The sequence below is a fragment of the Pelecanus crispus genome, chromosome 2 (genome assembly GCF_030463565.1).
Source record: "Pelecanus crispus isolate bPelCri1 chromosome 2, bPelCri1.pri, whole genome shotgun sequence".
Classification (NCBI taxonomy): domain Eukaryota; kingdom Metazoa; phylum Chordata; class Aves; order Pelecaniformes; family Pelecanidae; genus Pelecanus; species Pelecanus crispus.
In genome coordinates, this window is record NC_134644.1 from 67,046,842 (window position 1) to 67,065,597 (window position 18,756).

Consider the following 18,756-nt stretch of genomic DNA (forward strand, 5'->3'; position numbering starts at 1 on the left):
TGTGAGCTGGTCTGTGCCGCGAGTGAGAGTGAGCTTGCGAATGTGTCTTGGGAGTGGTGGGAGGCAAGGCAAGGGGAGATTCTTAGTGTATGTTTGGCTGTGAAAGCACTGGCAAGGGAAGGTCAGAAACAGCAAGAGCTCTAAGCCCTTAGAGCTCTGGTGTGGGAGAAATGGCTGTATGTTTTAACTTTGTGAGCTGGTCTGTGCCGAGAGTGAGAGGGAGCTTGAGAATGTGTCTTGGGAGTGGTGGGAGGCAAGGCAAGGGGAGATTCTTAGTGTATGTTTGGCTGTGAAAGCACTGGCAAGGGAAGGTCAGAAACAGCAGGAGCTCTAAGCCCTTAGAGCTCTGGTGTGGGAGAAATGGCTGTATGTTTTAACTTTGTGAGCTGGTCTGTGCCGAGAGTGAGAGTGAGCTTGCGAATGTGTCTTGGGAGTGGTGGGAGGCAAGGCAAGGGGAGATTCTTAGTGTATGTTTGGCTGTGAAAGCACTGGCAAGGGAAGGTCAGAAACAGCAGGAGCTCTAAGCCCTAAGAGCTCTGGTGTGGTAGAAATGGCTGTATGTTTTAACTTTGTGAGCTGGTCTGTGCCGAGAGTGAGAGTGAGCTTGCGAATGTGTCTTGGGAGTGGTGGGAGGCAAGGCAAGGGGAGATTCTTAGTGTATGTTTGGCTGTGAAAGCACTGGCAAGGGAAGGTCAGAAACAGCACCAGCTCTAAGCCCTTAGAGCTCTGGTGTGGGAGAAATGGCTGGATGTTTTAACTTTGTGAGCTGGTCTGTGCGAAGAGTGAGAGTGAGCTTGAGAATGTGTCTTGGGAGTGGTGGCAGGCAAGGCAAGGGGAGATTCTTAGTGTATGTTTGGCTGTGAAAGCACTGGCAAGGGAAGGTCAGAAACAGCACCAGCTCTTCGGCCTTAGAGCTCTGGTGTGGGAGAAATGGCTGTATTTTTTAACTTTGTGAGCTGGTCTGTGCCGAGAGTGAGAGGGAGCTTGAGAATGTGTCTTGGGAGTGGTGGGAGGCAAGGCAAGGGGAGATTTTTAGTGTCTGTCTGGGTGTGAAAGCACTGGCAAGGGAAGGTCAGAAACAGCAGGAGCTCTAAGCCCTTAGAGGTCTGGTGTGGGAGAAATGGCTGTATGTTTTAACTTTGTGAGCTGGTCTGTGCGAAGAGTGAGAGTGAGCTTGCGAATGTGTATTGAGAGTGCTGGGAGGCAAGGCAAAAGTACATCCGCAGTGTCTGTCTGGGTGTGAAAGTGCTGGCAAGGGAAGGTGAGGACCAGCAAGAGCATTAAGCCCTTAGAAATATTAAGAGGGAAACATGGCTGTATGTTTTAACTTTGTGAGCTGGTCTGTGCGAAGAGTGAGAGGGAGCTTGCGAATGTGTCTTGGGAGTGGTGGGAGGCAAGGCAAGGGGAGATTCTTAGTGTATGTTTGGCTGTGAAAGCACTGGCAAGGGAAGGTCAGAAACAGCAAGAGCTCTTAGGCCTTAGAGATCTGGTGTGGGAGAAATGGCTGTATGTTTTAACTTTGTGATCTGGTCTGTGCCGAGAGTGAGAGTGAGCTTGCGAATGTGTCTTGGGAGTGGTGGGAGGCAAGGCAAGGGGAGATTCTTGGTGTATGTTTGGCTGTGAAAGCACTGGCAAGGGAAGGTCAGAAACAGCACCAGCTCTTCGGCCTTAGAGCTCTGGTGTGGGAGAAATGGCTGTATGTTTTAACTTTGTGAGCTGGTCTGTGCCGAGAGTGAGAGGGAGCTTGAGAATGTGTCTTGGGAGTGGTGGGAGGCAAGGCAAGGGGAGATTCTTAGTGTATGTTTGGCTGTGAAAGCACTGGCAAGGGAAGGTCAGAAACAGCAGGAGCTCTAAGCCCTTAGAGCTCTGGTGTGGGAGAAAAGGCTGTATGTTTTAACTTTGTGAGCTGGTCTGTGCCGAGAGTGAGAGGGAGCTTGAGAATGTGTCTTGGGAGTGGTGGGAGGCAAGGCAAGGGGAGATGCCAGGGGGGTGTCTGGCTGTGAGTGCGGTTGGAAGGGCAGTTGAATACAGCACCAGCTCTTAGGCCTTAGAGCTCTGGTGTGGGAGAAATGGCTGCATGTTTGCACTTTGTGAGCTGGTCTGTGCGAAGAGTGAGAGTGAGCTTGCGAATGTGTAGTGAGAGTGCTGGGAGGCAAGGCAAAAGTACATCCGCAGTGTCTGTCTGGGTGTGAAAGTGCTGGCAAGGGAAGGTGAGGACCAGCAAGAGCATTAAGCCCTTAGAAATATTAAGAGGGAAACATGGCTGTATGTTTTAACTTTGTGAGCTGGTCTGTGCCGCGAGTGAGAGTGAGCTTGCGAATGTGTCTTGGGAGTGGTGGCAGGCAAGGCAAGGGGAGATTCTTAGTGTATGTTTGGCTGTGAAAGCACTGGCAAGGGAAGGTCAGAAACAGCAGGAGCTCTAAGCCCTAAGAGCTCTGGTGTGGGAGAAATGGCTGTATGTTTTAACTTTGTGAGCTGGTCTGTGCCGAGAGTGAGAGTGAGCTTGCGAATGTGTCTTGGGAGTGGTGGGAGGCAAGGCAAGGGGAGATGCCAGGGGGGTGTCTGGCTGTGAGTGCGGTGGGAAGGGCAGTTGAATACAGCACCAGCTCTTAGGCCTTAGAGCTCTGGTGTGGGAGAAATGGCTGCATGTTTGCACTTTGTGAGCTGGTCTGTGCGGAGTGAGAGTGAGCTTGTGAATGTGTAGTGAGAGTGCTGGGAGGCAAGGCAAAAGTACATCCGCAGTGTCTGTCTGGGTGTGAAAGTGCTGGCAAGGGAAGGTGAGGACCAGCAAGAGCATTAAGTCCTTAGAAATATCAAGAGGGAAACATGGCTCTATGTTTTAACTTTGTGAGCTGGTCTGTGCCGCGAGTGAGAGTGAGCTTGCGAATGTGTCTTGGGAGTGGTGGCAGGCAAGGCAAGGGGAGATTCTTAGTGTATGTTTGGCTGTGAAAGCACTGGCAAGGGAAGGTCAGAAACAGCAAGAGCTCTAAGCCCTTAGAGCTCTGGTGTGGGAGAAATGGCTGTATGTTTTAACTTTGTGAGCTGGTCTGTGCGAAGAGTGAGAGTGAGCTTGCGAATGTGTAGTGAGAGTGCTGGGAGGCAAGGCAAAAGTACATCCGCAGTGTCTGTCTGGGTGTGAAAGTGCTGGCAAGGGAAGGTGAGGACCAGCAAGAGCATTAAGCCCTTAGAAATATTAAGAGGGAAACATGGCTGTATGTTTTAACTTTGTGAGCTGGTCTGTGCCGCGAGTGAGAGTGAGCTTGCGAATGTGTCTTGGGAGTGGTGGGAGGCAAGGCAAGGGGAGATTCTTAGTGTATGTTTGGCTGTGAAAGCACTGGCAAGGGAAGGTCAGAAACAGCAAGAGCTCTAAGCCCTTAGAGCTCTGGTGTGGGAGAAATGGCTGGATGTTTTAACTTTGTGAGCTGGTCTGTGCGAAGAGTGGGAGTGAGCTTGAGAATGTGTCTTGGGAGTGGTGGCAGGCAAGGCAAGGGGAGATTCTTAGTGTATGTTTGGCTGTGAAAGCACTGGCAAGGGAAGGTCAGAAACAGCACCAGCTCTTCGGCCTTAGAGCTCTGGTGTGGGAGAAATGGCTGTATGTTTTAACTTTGTGAGCTGGTCTGTGCCGAGAGTGAGAGGGAGCTTGAGAATGTGTCTTGGGAGTGGTGGGAGGCAAGGCAAGGGGAGATTTTTAGTGTCTGTCTGGGTGTGAAAGCACTGGCAAGGGAAGGTCAGAAACAGCAGGAGCTCTAAGCCCTTAGAGGTCTGGTGTGGGAGAAATGGCTGTATGTTTTAACTTTGTGAGCTGGTCTGTGCGAAGAGTGAGAGTGAGCTTGCGAATGTGTATTGAGAGTGCTGGGAGGCAAGGCAAAAGTACATCCGCAGTGTCTGTCTGGGTGTGAAAGTGCTGGCAAGGGAAGGTGAGGACCAGCAAGAGCATTAAGCCCTTAGAAATATTAAGAGGGAAACATGGCTGTATGTTTTAACTTTGTGAGCTGGTCTGTGCCGCGAGTGAGAGTGAGCTTGCGAATGTGTCTTGGGAGTGGTGGGAGGCAAGGCAAGGGGAGATTCTTAGTGTATGTTTGGCTGTGAAAGCACTGGCAAGGGAAGGTCAGAAACAGCAGGAGCTCTAAGCCCTAAGAGCTCTGGTGTGGGAGAAATGGCTGTATGTTTTAACTTTGTGAGCTGGTCTGTGCCGAGAGTGAGAGTGAGCTTGCGAATGTGTCTTGGGAGTGGTGGGAGGCAAGGCAAGGGGAGATGCCAGGGGGGTGTCTGGCTGTGAGTGCGGTGGGAAGGGCAGTTGAATACAGCACCAGCTCTTAGGCCTTAGAGCTCTGGTGTGGGAGAAATGGCTGCATGTTTGCACTTTGTGAGCTGGTCTGTGCGGAGTGAGAGTGAGCTTGTGAATGTGTAGTGAGAGTGCTGGGAGGCAAGGCAAAAGTACATCCGCAGTGTCTGTCTGGGTGTGAAAGTGCTGGCAAGGGAAGGTGAGGACCAGCAAGAGCATTAAGTCCTTAGAAATATCAAGAGGGAAACATGGCTCTATGTTTTAACTTTGTGAGCTGGTCTGTGCCGCGAGTGAGAGTGAGCTTGCGAATGTGTCTTGGGAGTGGTGGCAGGCAAGGCAAGGGGAGATTCTTAGTCTATGTTTGGCTGTGAAAGCACTGGCAAGGGAAGGTCAGAAACAGCAAGAGCTCTAAGCCCTTAGAGCTCTGGTGTGGGAGAAATGGCTGTATGTTTTAACTTTGTGAGCTGGTCTGTGCGAAGAGTGAGAGTGAGCTTGCGAATGTGTAGTGAGAGTGCTGGGAGGCAAGGCAAAAGTACATCCGCAGTGTCTGTCTGGGTGTGAAAGTGCTGGCAAGGGAAGGTGAGGACCAGCAAGAGCATTAAGCCCTTAGAAATATTAAGAGGGAAACATGGCTGTATGTTTTAACTTTGTGAGCTGGTCTGTGCCGCGAGTGAGAGTGAGCTTGCGAATGTGTCTTGGGAGTGGTGGGAGGCAAGGCAAGGGGAGATTCTTAGTGTATGTTTGGCTGTGAAAGCACTGGCAAGGGAAGGTCAGAAACAGCAAGAGCTCTTAGGCCTTAGAGATCTGGTGTGGGAGAAATGGCTGTATGTTTTAACTTTGTGATCTGGTCTGTGCCGAGAGTGAGAGTGAGCTTGCGAATGTGTCTTGGGAGTGGTGGGAGGCAAGGCAAGGGGAGATTCTTAGTGTATGTTTGGCTGTGAAAGCACTGGCAAGGGAAGGTCAGAAACAGCAGGAGCTCTAAGCCCTTAGAGCTCTGGTGTGGGAGAAATGGCTGTATGTTTTAACTTTGTGAGCTGGTCTGTGCCGAGAGTGAGAGGGAGCTTGAGAATGTGTCTTGGGAGTGGTGGGAGGCAAGGCAAGGGGAGATGCCAGGGGGGTGTCTGGCTGTGAGTGCGGTGGGAAGGGCAGTTGAATACAGCACCAGCTCTCAGGCCTTAGAGCTCTGGTGTGGGAGAAATGGCTGCATGTTTGCACTTTGTGAGCTGGTCTGTGCGAAGAGTGAGAGTGAGCTTGCGAAAGTGTATTGAGAGTGCTGGGAGGCAAGGCAAAAGTACATCCGCAGTGTCTGTCTGGGTGTGAAAGTGCTGGCAAGGGAAGGTGAGGACCAGCAAGAGCATTAAGCCCTTAGAAATATTAAGAGGGAAACATGGCTGTATGTTTTAACTTTGTGAGCTGGTCTGTGCGAAGAGTGAGAGGGAGTTTGCGAATGTGTCTTGGGAGTGGTGGGAGGCAAGGCAAGGGGAGATTCTTAGTGTATGTTTGGCTGTGAAAGCACTGGCAAGGGAAGGTCAGAAACAGCACCAGCTCTTAGGCCTTAGAGCTCTGGTGTGGGAGAAATGGCTGTATGTTTTAACTTTGTGAGCTGGTCTGTGCCGAGAGTGAGAGGGAGCTTGCGAATGTGTCTTGGGAGTGGTGCGAGGCAAGGCAAGGGGAGATTCTTAGTGTACGTTTGGCTGTGAAAGCACTGGCAAGGGAAGGTCAGAAACAGCAGGAGCTCTAAGCCCTTAGAGCTCTGGTGTGGGAGAAATGGCTGTATGTTTTAACTTTGTGAGCTGGTCTGTGCCGAGAGTGAGAGGGAGCTTGAGAATGTGTCTTGGGAGTAGTGGGAGGCAAGGCAAGGGGAGATTCTTAGTGTATGTTTGGCTGTGAAAGCACTGGCAAGGGAAGGTCAGAAACAGCAGGAGCTCTAAGCCCTTAGAGCTCTGGTGTGGTAGAAATGGCTGTATGTTTTAACTTTGTGAGCTGGTCTGTGCCGAGAGTGAGAGGGAGCTTGAGAAAGTGTCTTGGGAGTGGTGGGAGGCAAGGCAAGGGGAGATGCCAGGGGGGTGTCTGGCTGTGAGTGCGGTGGGAAGGGCAGTTGAATACAGCACCAGCTCTTAGGCCTTAGAGCTCTGGTGTGGGAGAAATGGCTGCATGTTTGCACTTTGTGAGCTGGTCTGTGCGGAGTGAGAGTGAGCTTGCGAATGTGTATTGAGAGTGCTGGGAGGCAAGGCAAAAGTACATCCGCAGTGTCTGTCTGGGTGTGAAAGTGCTGGCAAGGGAAGGTGAGGACCAGCAAGAGCATTAAGTCCTTAGAAATATCAAGAGGGAAACATGGCTGTATGTTTTAACTTTGTGAGCTGGTCTGTGCCGCGAGTGAGAGTGAGCTTGCGAATGTGTCTTGGGAGTGGTGGGAGGCAAGGCAAGGGGAGATTCTTAGTGTATGTTTGGCTGTGAAAGCACTGGCAAGGGAAGGTCAGAAACAGCAAGAGCTCTAAGCCCTTAGAGCTCTGGTGTGGGAGAAATGGCTGTATGTTTTAACTTTGTGAGCTGGTCTGTGCCGAGAGTGAGAGGGAGCTTGAGAATGTGTCTTGGGAGTGGTGGGAGGCAAGGCAAGGGGAGATTCTTAGTGTATGTTTGGCTGTGAAAGCACTGGCAAGGGAAGGTCAGAAACAGCAGGAGCTCTAAGCCCTTAGAGCTCTAGTGTGGGAGAAATGGCTGTATGTTTTAACTTTGTGAGCTGGTCTGTGCCGAGAGTGAGAGTGAGCTTGCGAATGTGTCTTGGGAGTGGTGGGAGGCAAGGCAAGGGGAGATTCTTAGTGTATGTTTGGCTGTGAAAGCACTGGCAAGGGAAGGTCAGAAACAGCAGGAGCTCTAAGCCCTAAGAGCTCTGGTGTGGTAGAAATGGCTGTATGTTTTAACTTTGTGAGCTGGTCTGTGCCGAGAGTGAGAGTGAGCTTGCGAATGTGTCTTGGGAGTGGTGGGAGGCAAGGCAAGGGGAGATTCTTAGTGTATGTTTGGCTGTGAAAGCACTGGCAAGGGAAGGTCAGAAACAGCACCAGCTCTAAGCCCTTAGAGCTCTGGTGTGGGAGAAATGGCTGGATGTTTTAACTTTGTGAGCTGGTCTGTGCGAAGAGTGAGAGTGAGCTTGAGAATGTGTCTTGGGAGTGGTGGCAGGCAAGGCAAGGGGAGATTCTTAGTGTATGTTTGGCTGTGAAAGCACTGGCAAGGGAAGGTCAGAAACAGCACCAGCTCTTCGGCCTTAGAGCTCTGGTGTGGGAGAAATGGCTGTATGTTTTAACTTTGTGAGCTGGTCTGTGCCGAGAGTGAGAGGGAGCTTGAGAATGTGTCTTGGGAGTGGTGGGAGGCAAGGCAAGGGGAGATTTTTAGTGTCTGTCTGGGTGTGAAAGCACTGGCAAGGGAAGGTCAGAAACAGCAGGAGCTCTAAGCCCTTAGAGGTCTGGTGTGGGAGAAATGGCTGTATGTTTTAACTTTGTGAGCTGGTCTGTGCGAAGAGTGAGAGTGAGCTTGCGAATGTGTATTGAGAGTGCTGGGAGGCAAGGCAAAAGTACATCCGCAGTGTCTGTCTGGGTGTGAAAGTGCTGGCAAGGGAAGGTGAGGACCAGCAAGAGCATTAAGCCCTTAGAAATATTAAGAGGGAAACATGGCTGTATGTTTTAACTTTGTGAGCTGGTCTGTGCCGCGAGTGAGAGTGAGCTTGCGAATGTGTCTTGGGAGTGGTGGGAGGCAAGGCAAGGGGAGATTCTTAGTGTATGTTTGGCTGTGAAAGCACTGGCAAGGGAAGGTCAGAAACAGCAAGAGCTCTTAGGCCTTAGAGATCTGGTGTGGGAGAAATGGCTGTATGTTTTAACTTTGTGATCTGGTCTGTGCCGAGAGTGAGAGTGAGCTTGCGAATGTGTCTTGGGAGTGGTGGGAGGCAAGGCAAGGGGAGATTCTTAGTGTATGTTTGGCTGTGAAAGCACTGGCAAGGGAAGGTCAGAAACAGCACCAGCTCTTCGGCCTTAGAGCTCTGGTGTGGGAGAAATGGCTGTATGTTTTAACTTTGTGAGCTGGTCTGTGCCGAGAGTGAGAGGGAGCTTGAGAATGTGTCTTGGGAGTGGTGGCAGGCAAGGCAAGGGGAGATTTTTAGTGTCTGTCTGGCTGTGAAAGCACTGGCAAGGGATGGTCAGAAACAGCAGGAGCTCTAAGCCCTTAGAGCTCTGGTGTGGGAGAAATGGCTGTATGTTTTAACTTTGTGAGCTGGTCTGTGCCGAGAGTGAGAGGGAGCTTGCGAATGTGTCTTGGGAGTGGTGGGAGGCAAGGCAAGGGGAGATGCCAGGGGGGTGTCTGGCTGTGAGTGCGGTTGGAAGGGCAGTTGAATACAGCACCAGCTCTTAGGCCTTAGAGCTCTGGTGTGGGAGAAATGGCTGCATGTTTGCACTTTGTGAGCTGGTCTGTGCGAAGAGTGAGAGTGAGCTTGCGAATGTGTAGTGAGAGTGCTGGGAGGCAAGGCAAAAGTACATCCGCAGTGTCTGTCTGGGTGTGAAAGTGCTGGCAAGGGAAGGTGAGGACCAGCAAGAGCATTAAGCCCTTAGAAATATTAAGAGGGAAACATGGCTGTATGTTTTAACTTTGTGAGCTGGTCTGTGCCGCGAGTGAGAGTGAGCTTGCGAATGTGTCTTGGGAGTGGTGGGAGGCAAGGCAAGGGGAGATTCTTAGTGTATGTTTGGCTGTGAAAGCACTGGCAAGGGAAGGTCAGAAACAGCAGGAGCTCTAAGCCCTAAGAGCTCTGGTGTGGGAGAAATGGCTGTATGTTTTAACTTTGTGAGCTGGTCTGTGCCGAGAGTGAGAGTGAGCTTGCGAATGTGTCTTGGGAGTGGTGGGAGGCAAGGCAAGGGGAGATACCAGGGGGGTGTCTGGCTGTGAGTGCGGTGGGAAGGGCAGTTGAATACAGCACCAGCTCTTAGGCCTTAGAGCTCTGGTGTGGGAGAAATGGCTGCATGTTTGCACTTTGTGAGCTGGTCTGTGCGGAGTGAGAGTGAGCTTGTGAATGTGTAGTGAGAGTGCTGGGAGGCAAGGCAAAAGTACATCCGCAGTGTCTGTCTGGGTGTGAAAGTGCTGGCAAGGGAAGGTGAGGACCAGCAAGAGCATTAAGCCCTTAGAAATATTAAGAGGGAAACATGGCTGTATGTTTTAACTTTGTGAGCTGGTCTGTGCCGCGAGTGAGAGTGAGCTTGCGAATGTGTCTTGGGAGTGGTGGGAGGCAAGGCAAGGGGAGATTCTTAGTGTATGTTTGGCTGTGAAAGCACTGGCAAGGGAAGGTCAGAAACAGCAAGAGCTCTTAGGCCTTAGAGCTCTGGTGTGGGAGAAATGGCTGTATGTTTTAACTTTGTGAGCTGGTCTGTGCCGAGAGTGAGAGGGAGCTTGAGAATGTGTCTTGGGAGTGGTGGGAGGCAAGGCAAGGGGAGATTCTTAGTGTATGTTTGGCTGTGAAAGCACTGGCAAGGGAAGGTCAGAAACAGCAGGAGCTCTAAGCCCTTAGAGCTCTGGTGTGGGAGAAATGGCTGTATGTTTTAACTTTGTGAGCTGGTCTGTGCCGAGAGTGAGAGTGAGCTTGCGAATGTGTCTTGGGAGTGGTGGGAGGCAAGGCAAGGGGAGATTCTTAGTGTATGTTTGGCTGTGAAAGCACTGGCAAGGGAAGGTCAGAAACAGCAGGAGCTCTAAGCCCTAAGAGCTCTGGTGTGGTAGAAATGGCTGTATGTTTTAACTTTGTGAGCTGGTCTGTGCCGAGAGTGAGAGTGAGCTTGCGAATGTGTCTTGGGAGTGGTGCGAGGCAAGGAAAGGGGAGATTCTTAGTGTATGTTTGGCTGTGAAAGCACTGGCAAGGGAAGGTCAGAAACAGCACCAGCTCTAAGCCCTTAGAGCTCTGGTGTGGGAGAAATGGCTGGATGTTTTAACTTTGTGAGCTGGTCTGTGCGAAGAGTGAGAGTGAGCTTGAGAATGTGTCTTGGGAGTGGTGGCAGGCAAGGCAAGGGGAGATTCTTAGTGTATGTTTGGCTGTGAAAGCACTGACAAGGGAAGGTCAGAAACAGCACCAGCTCTTCGGCCTTAGAGCTCTGGTGTGGGAGAAATGGCTGTATGTTTTAACTTTGTGAGCTGGTCTGTGCCGAGAGTGAGAGGGAGCTTGAGAATGTGTCTTGGGAGTGGTGGGAGGCAAGGCAAGGGGAGATTTTTAGTGTCTGTCTGGGTGTGAAAGCACTGGCAAGGGAAGGTCAGAAACAGCAGGAGCTCTAAGCCCTTAGAGGTCTGGTGTGGGAGAAATGGCTGTATGTTTTAACTTTGTGAGCTGGTCTGTGCGAAGAGTGAGAGTGAGCTTGCGAATGTGTATTGAGAGTGCTGGGAGGCAAGGCAAAAGTACATCCGCAGTGTCTGTCTGGGTGTGAAAGTGCTGGCAAGGGAAGGTGAGGACCAGCAAGAGCATTAAGTCCTTAGAAATATCAAGAGGGAAACATGGCTGTATGTTTTAACTTTGTGAGCTGGTCTGTGCCGAGAGTGAGAGTGAGCTTGCGAATGTGTCTTGGGAGTGGTGGGAGGCAAGGCAAGGGGAGATTCTTAGTGTATGTTTGGCTGTGAAAGCACTGGCAAGGGAAGGTCAGAAACAGCAGGAGCTCTAAGCCCTTAGAGTTCTGGTGTGGGAGAAATGGCTGTATGTTTTAACTTTGTGAGCTGGTCTGTGCCGAGAGTGAGAGGGAGCTTGAGAATGTGTCTTGGGAGTGGTGGGAGGCAAGGCAAGGGGAGATTCGTAGTGTATGTTTGGCTGTGAAAGCACTGGCAAGGGAAGGTCAGAAACAGCACCAGCTCTTCGGCCTTAGAGCTCTGGTGTGGGAGAAATGGCTGTATGTTTTAACTTTGTGAGCTGGTCTGTGCCGAGAGTGAGAGGGAGCTTGAGAATGTGTCTTGGGAGTGGTGGGAGGCAAGGCAAGGGGAGATTTTTAGTGTCTGTCTGGGTGTGAAAGCACTGGCAAGGGAAGGTCAGAAACAGCAGGAGCTCTAAGCCCTTAGAGCTCTGGTGTGGGAGAAATGGCTGTATGTTTTAACTTTGTGAGCTGGTCTGTGCCGAGAGTGAGAGGGAGCTTGCGAATGTGTCTTGGGAGTGGTGGGAGGCAAGGCAAGGGGAGATGCCAGGGGGGTGTCTGGCTGTGAGTGCGGTGGGAAGGGCAGTTGAATACAGCACCAGCTCTTAGGCCTTAGAGCTCTGGTGTGGGAGAAATGGCTGCATGTTTGCACTTTGTGAGCTGGTCTGTGCGGAGTGAGAGTGAGCTTGCGAATGTGTAGTGAGAGTGCTGGGAGGCAAGGCAAAAGTACATCCGCAGTGTCTGTCTGGGTGTGAAAGTGCTGGCAAGGGAAGGTGAGGACCAGCAGGAGCATTAAGTCCTTAGAAATATCAAGAGGGAAACATGGCTGTATGTTTTAACTTTGTGAGCTGGTCTGTGCCGCGAGTGAGAGTGAGCTTGCGAATGTGTCTTGGGAGTGGTGGGAGGCAAGGCAAGGGGAGATTCTTAGTGTATGTTTGGCTGTGAAAGCACTGGCAAGGGAAGGTCAGAAACAGCAAGAGCTCTAAGCCCTTAGAGCTCTGGTGTGGGAGAAATGGCTGTATGTTTTAACTTTGTGAGCTGGTCTGTGCCGAGAGTGAGAGGGAGCTTGAGAATGTGTCTTGGGAGTGGTGGGAGGCAAGGCAAGGGGAGATTCTTAGTGTATGTTTGGCTGTGAAAGCACTGGCAAGGGAAGGTCAGAAACAGCAGGAGCTCTAAGCCCTTAGAGCTCTGGTGTGGGAGAAATGGCTGTATGTTTTAACTTTGTGAGCTGGTCTGTGCCGAGAGTGAGAGGGAGCTTGCGAATGTGTCTTGGGAGTGGTGGGAGGCAAGGCAAGGGGAGATTCTTAGTGTATGTTTGGCTGTGAAAGCACTGGCAAGGGAAGGTCAGAAACAGCACCAGCTCTAAGCCCTTAGAGCTCTGGTGTGGGAGAAATGGCTGTATGTTTTAACTTTGTGAGCTGGTCTGTGCCGAGAGTGAGAGGGAGCTTGAGAATGTGTCTTGGGAGTGGTGGCAGGCAAGGCAAGGGGAGATTTTTAGTGTCTGTCTGGGTGTGAAAGCACTGGCAAGGGAAGGTCAGAAACAGCAGGAGCTCTAAGCCCTTAGAGGTCTGGTGTGGGAGAAATGGCTGTATGTTTTAACTTTGTGAGCTGGTCTGTGCGAAGAGTGAGAGTGAGCTTGCGAATGTGTATTGAGAGTGCTGGGAGGCAAGGCAAAAGTACATCCGCAGTGTCTGTCTGGGTGTGAAAGTGCTGGCAAGGGAAGGTGAGGACCAGCAAGAGCATTAAGTCCTTAGAAATATCAAGAGGGAAACATGGCTGTATGTTTTAACTTTGTGAGCTGGTCTGTGCCGAGAGTGAGAGTGAGCTTGCGAATGTGTCTTGGGAGTGGTGGGAGGCAAGGCAAGGGGAGATTCTTAGTGTATGTTTGGCTGTGAAAGCACTGGCAAGGGAAGGTCAGAAACAGCAGGAGCTCTAAGCCCTTAGAGTTCTGGTGTGGGAGAAATGGCTGTATGTTTTAACTTTGTGAGCTGGTCTGTGCCGAGAGTGAGAGGGAGCTTGAGAATGTGTCTTGGGAGTGGTGGGAGGCAAGGCAAGGGGAGATTCTTAGTGTATGTTTGGCTGTGAAAGCACTGGCAAGGGAAGGTCAGAAACAGCACCAGCTCTTCGGCCTTAGAGCTCTGGTGTGGGAGAAATGGCTGTATGTTTTAACTTTGTGAGCTGGTCTGTGCCGAGAGTGAGAGGGAGCTTGAGAATGTGTCTTGGGAGTGGTGGGAGGCAAGGCAAGGGGAGATTTTTAGTGTCTGTCTGGGTGTGAAAGCACTGGCAAGGGAAGGTCAGAAACAGCAGGAGCTCTAAGCCCTTAGAGCTCTGGTGTGGGAGAAATGGCTGTATGTTTTAACTTTGTGAGCTGGTCTGTGCCGAGAGTGAGAGGGAGCTTGCGAATGTGTCTTGGGAGTGGTGGGAGGCAAGGCAAGGGGAGATGCCAGGGGGGTGTCTGGCTGTGAGTGCGGTGGGAAGGGCAGTTGAATACAGCACCAGCTCTTAGGCCTTAGAGCTCTGGTGTGGGAGAAATGGCTGCATGTTTGCACTTTGTGAGCTGGTCTGTGCGGAGTGAGAGTGAGCTTGCGAATGTGTAGTGAGAGTGCTGGGAGGCAAGGCAAAAGTACATCCGCAGTGTCTGTCTGGGTGTGAAAGTGCTGGCAAGGGAAGGTGAGGACCAGCAAGAGCATTAAGTCCTTAGAAATATCAAGAGGGAAACATGGCTGTATGTTTTAACTTTGTGAGCTGGTCTGTGCCGCGAGTGAGAGTGAGCTTGCGAATGTGTCTTGGGAGTGGTGGGAGGCAAGGCAAGGGGAGATTCTTAGTGTATGTTTGGCTGTGAAAGCACTGGCAAGGGAAGGTCAGAAACAGCAAGAGCTCTAAGCCCTTAGAGCTCTGGTGTGGGAGAAATGGCTGTATGTTTTAACTTTGTGAGCTGGTCTGTGCCGAGAGTGAGAGGGAGCTTGAGAATGTGTCTTGGGAGTGGTGGGAGGCAAGGCAAGGGGAGATTCTTAGTGTATGTTTGGCTGTGAAAGCACTGGCAAGGGAAGGTCAGAAACAGCAGGAGCTCTAAGCCCTTAGAGCTCTGGTGTGGGAGAAATGGCTGTATGTTTTAACTTTGTGAGCTGGTCTGTGCCGAGAGTGAGAGGGAGCTTGCGAATGTGTCTTGGGAGTGGTGGGAGGCAAGGCAAGGGGAGATTCTTAGTGTATGTTTGGCTGTGAAAGCACTGGCAAGGGAAGGTCAGAAACAGCACCAGCTCTAAGCCCTTAGAGCTCTGGTGTGGGAGAAATGGCTGGATGTTTTAACTTTGTGAGCTGGTCTGTGCGAAGAGTGAGAGTGAGCTTGAGAATGTGTCTTGGGAGTGGTGGCAGGCAAGGCAAGGGGAGATTCTTAGTGTATGTTTGGCTGTGAAAGCACTGGCAAGGGAAGGTCAGAAACAGCACCAGCTCTTCGGCCTTAGAGCTCTGGTGTGGGAGAAATGGCTGTATGTTTTAACTTTGTGAGCTGGTCTGTGCCGAGAGTGAGAGGGAGCTTGAGAATGTGTCTTGGGAGTGGTGGCAGGCAAGGCAAGGGGAGATTTTTAGTGTCTGTCTGGGTGTGAAAGCACTGGCAAGGGAAGGTCAGAAACAGCAGGAGCTCTAAGCCCTTAGAGGTCTGGTGTGGGAGAAATGGCTGTATGTTTTAACTTTGTGAGCTGGTCTGTGCGAAGAGTGAGAGTGAGCTTGCGAATGTGTATTGAGAGTGCTGGGAGGCAAGGCAAAAGTACATCCGCAGTGTCTGTCTGGGTGTGAAAGTGCTGGCAAGGGAAGGTGAGGACCAGCAAGAGCATTAAGTCCTTAGAAATATCAAGAGGGAAACATGGCTGTATGTTTTAACTTTGTGAGCTGGTCTGTGCCGAGAGTGAGAGTGAGCTTGCGAATGTGTCTTGGGAGTGGTGGGAGGCAAGGCAAGGGGAGATTCTTAGTGTATGTTTGGCTGTGAAAGCACTGGCAAGGGAAGGTCAGAAACAGCAGGAGCTCTAAGCCCTTAGAGTTCTGGTGTGGGAGAAATGGCTGTATGTTTTAACTTTGTGAGCTGGTCTGTGCCGAGAGTGAGAGGGAGCTTGAGAATGTGTCTTGGGAGTGGTGGGAGGCAAGGCAAGGGGAGATTCTTAGTGTATGTTTGGCTGTGAAAGCACTGGCAAGGGAAGGTCAGAAACAGCACCAGCTCTTCGGCCTTAGAGCTCTGGTGTGGGAGAAATGGCTGTATGTTTTAACTTTGTGAGCTGGTCTGTGCCGAGAGTGAGAGGGAGCTTGAGAATGTGTCTTGGGAGTGGTGGGAGGCAAGGCAAGGGGAGATTTTTAGTGTCTGTCTGGGTGTGAAAGCACTGGCAAGGGAAGGTCAGAAACAGCAGGAGCTCTAAGCCCTTAGAGCTCTGGTGTGGGAGAAATGGCTGTATGTTTTAACTTTGTGAGCTGGTCTGTGCCGAGAGTGAGAGGGAGCTTGCGAATGTGTCTTGGGAGTGGTGGGAGGCAAGGCAAGGGGAGATGCCAGGGGGGTGTCTGGCTGTGAGTGCGGTGGGAAGGGCAGTTGAATACAGCACCAGCTCTTAGGCCTTAGAGCTCTGGTGTGGGAGAAATGGCTGCATGTTTGCACTTTGTGAGCTGGTCTGTGCGGAGTGAGAGTGAGCTTGCGAATGTGTAGTGAGAGTGCTGGGAGGCAAGGCAAAAGTACATCCGCAGTGTCTGTCTGGGTGTGAAAGTGCTGGCAAGGGAAGGTGAGGACCAGCAAGAGCATTAAGTCCTTAGAAATATCAAGAGGGAAACATGGCTGTATGTTTTAACTTTGTGAGCTGGTCTGTGCCGCGAGTGAGAGTGAGCTTGCGAATGTGTCTTGGGAGTGGTGGGAGGCAAGGCAAGGGGAGATTCTTAGTGTATGTTTGGCTGTGAAAGCACTGGCAAGGGAAGGTCAGAAACAGCAAGAGCTCTAAGCCCTTAGAGCTCTGGTGTGGGAGAAATGGCTGTATGTTTTAACTTTGTGAGCTGGTCTGTGCCGAGAGTGAGAGGGAGCTTGAGAATGTGTCTTGGGTGTGGTGGGAGGCAAGGCAAGGGGAGATTCTTAGTGTATGTTTGGCTGTGAAAGCACTGGCAAGGGAAGGTCAGAAACAGCAGGAGCTCTAAGCCCTTAGAGCTCTGGTGTGGGAGAAATGGCTGTATGTTTTAACTTTGTGAGCTGGTCTGTGCCGAGAGTGAGAGGGAGCTTGCGAATGTGTCTTGGGAGTGGTGGGAGGCAAGGCAAGGGGAGATTCTTAGTGTATGTTTGGCTGTGAAAGCACTGGCAAGGGAAGGTCAGAAACAGCAGGAGCTCTAAGCCCTTAGAGTTCTGGTGTGGGAGAAATGGCTGTATGTTTTAACTTTGTGAGCTGGTCTGTGCCGAGAGTGAGAGGGAGCTTGAGAATGTGTCTTGGGAGTGGTGGGAGGCAAGGCAAGGGGAGATTCTTAGTGTATGTTTGGCTGTGAAAGCACTGGCAAGGGAAGGTCAGAAACAGCACCAGCTCTTCGGCCTTAGAGCTCTGGTGTGGGAGAAATGGCTGTATGTTTTAACTTTGTGAGCTGGTCTGTGCCGAGAGTGAGAGGGAGCTTGAGAATGTGTCTTGGGAGTGGTGGCAGGCAAGGCAAGGGGAGATTCTTAGTGTCTGTCTGGGTGTGAAAGCACTGGCAAGGGAAGGTCAGAAACAGCAGGAGCTCTAAGCCCTTAGAGCTCTGGTGTGGGAGAAATGGCTGTATGTTTTAACTTTGTGAGCTGGTCTGTGCGAAGAGTGAGAGTGAGCTTGCGAATGTGTCTTGGGAGTGGTGGGAGGCAAGGCAAGGGGAGATGCCAGGGGGGTGTCTGGCTGTGAGTGCGGTGGGAAGGGCAGTTGAATACAGCACCAGCTCTTAGGCCTTAGAGCTCTGGTGTGGGAGAAATGGCTGCATGTTTGCACTTTGTGAGCTGGTCTGTGCGGAGTGAGAGTGAGCTTGCGAATGTGTAGTGAGAGTGCTGGGAGGCAAGGCAAAAGTACATCCGCAGTGTCTGTCTGGGTGTGAAAGTGCTGGCAAGGGAAGGTGAGGACCAGCAAGAGCATTAAGTCCTTAGAAATATCAAGAGGGAAACATGGCTGTATGTTTTAACTTTGTGAGCTGGTCTGTGCCGAGAGTGAGAGTGAGCTTGCGAATGTGTCTTGGGAGTGGTGGGAGGCAAGGCAAGGGGAGATTCTTAGTGTATGTTTGGCTGTGAAAGCACTGGCAAGGGAAGGTCAGAAACAGCACCAGCTCTAAGCCCTTAGAGCTCTGGTGTGGGAGAAATGGCTGGATGTTTTAACTTTGTGAGCTGGTCTGTGCGAAGAGTGAGAGTGAGCTTGAGAATGTGTCTTGGGAGTGGTGGCAGGCAAGGCAAGGGGAGATTCTTAGTGTATGTTTGGCTGTGAAAGCACTGGCAAGGGAAGGTCAGAAACAGCACCAGCTCTTCGGCCTTAGAGCTCTGGTGTGGGAGAAATGGCTGTATGTTTTAACTTTGTGAGCTGGTCTGTGCCGAGAGTGAGAGGGAGCTTGAGAATGTGTCTTGGGAGTGGTGGGAGGCAAGGCAAGGGGAGATTTTTAGTGTCTGTCTGGGTGTGAAAGCACTGGCAAGGGAAGGTCAGAAACAGCAGGAGCTCTAAGCCCTTAGAGGTCTGGTGTGGGAGAAATGGCTGTATGTTTTAACTTTGTGAGCTGGTCTGTGCGAAGAGTGAGAGTGAGCTTGCGAATGTGTATTGAGAGTGCTGGGAGGCAAGGCAAAAGTACATCCGCAGTGTCTGTCTGGGTGTGAAAGTGCTGGCAAGGGAAGGTGAGGACCAGCAAGAGCATTAAGCCCTTAGAAATATTAAGAGGGAAACATGGCTGTATGTTTTAACTTTGTGAGCTGGTCTGTGCCGCGAGTGAGAGTGAGCTTGCGAATGTGTCTTGGGAGTGGTGGGAGGCAAGGCAAGGGGAGATTCTTAGTGTATGTTTGGCTGTGAAAGCACTGGCAAGGGAAGGTCAGAAACAGCAAGAGCTCTTAGGCCTTAGAGATCTGGTGTGGGAGAAATGGCTGTATGTTTTAACTTTGTGATCTGGTCTGTGCCGAGAGTGAGAGTGAGCTTGCGAATGTGTCTTGGGAGTGGTGGGAGGCAAGGCAAGGGGAGATTCTTAGTGTATGTTTGGCTGTGAAAGCACTGGCAAGGGAAGGTCAGAAACAGCACCAGCTCTTCGGCCTTAGAGCTCTGGTGTGGGAGAAATGGCTGTATGTTTTAACTTTGTGAGCTGGTCTGTGCCGAGAGTGAGAGGGAGCTTGAGAATGTGTCTTGGGAGTGGTGGGAGGCAAGGCAAGGGGAGATTTTTATTGTCTGTCTGGGTGTGAAAGCACTGGCAAGGGAAGGTCAGAAACAGCAGGAGCTCTAAGCCCTTAGAGCTCTGGTGTGGGAGAAATGGCTGTATGTTTTAACTTTGTGATCTGGTCTGTGCCGAGAGTGAGAGGGAGCTTGAGAATGTGTCTTGGGAGTGGTGGGAGGCAAGGCAAGGGGAGATGCCAGGGGGGTGTCTGGCTGTGAGTGCGGTGGGAAGGGCAGTTGAATACAGCACCAGCTCTCAGGCCTTAGAGCTCTGGTGTGGGAGAAATGGCTGCATGTTTGCACTTTGTGAGCTGGTCTGTGCGAAGAGTGAGAGTGAGCTTGCGAATGTGTATTGAGAGTGCTGGGAGGCACGGCAAAAGTACATCCGCAGTGTCTGTCTGGGTGTGAAAGTGCTGGCAAGGGCAGGTGAGGACCAGCAAGAGCATTAAGCCCTTAGAAATATTAAGAG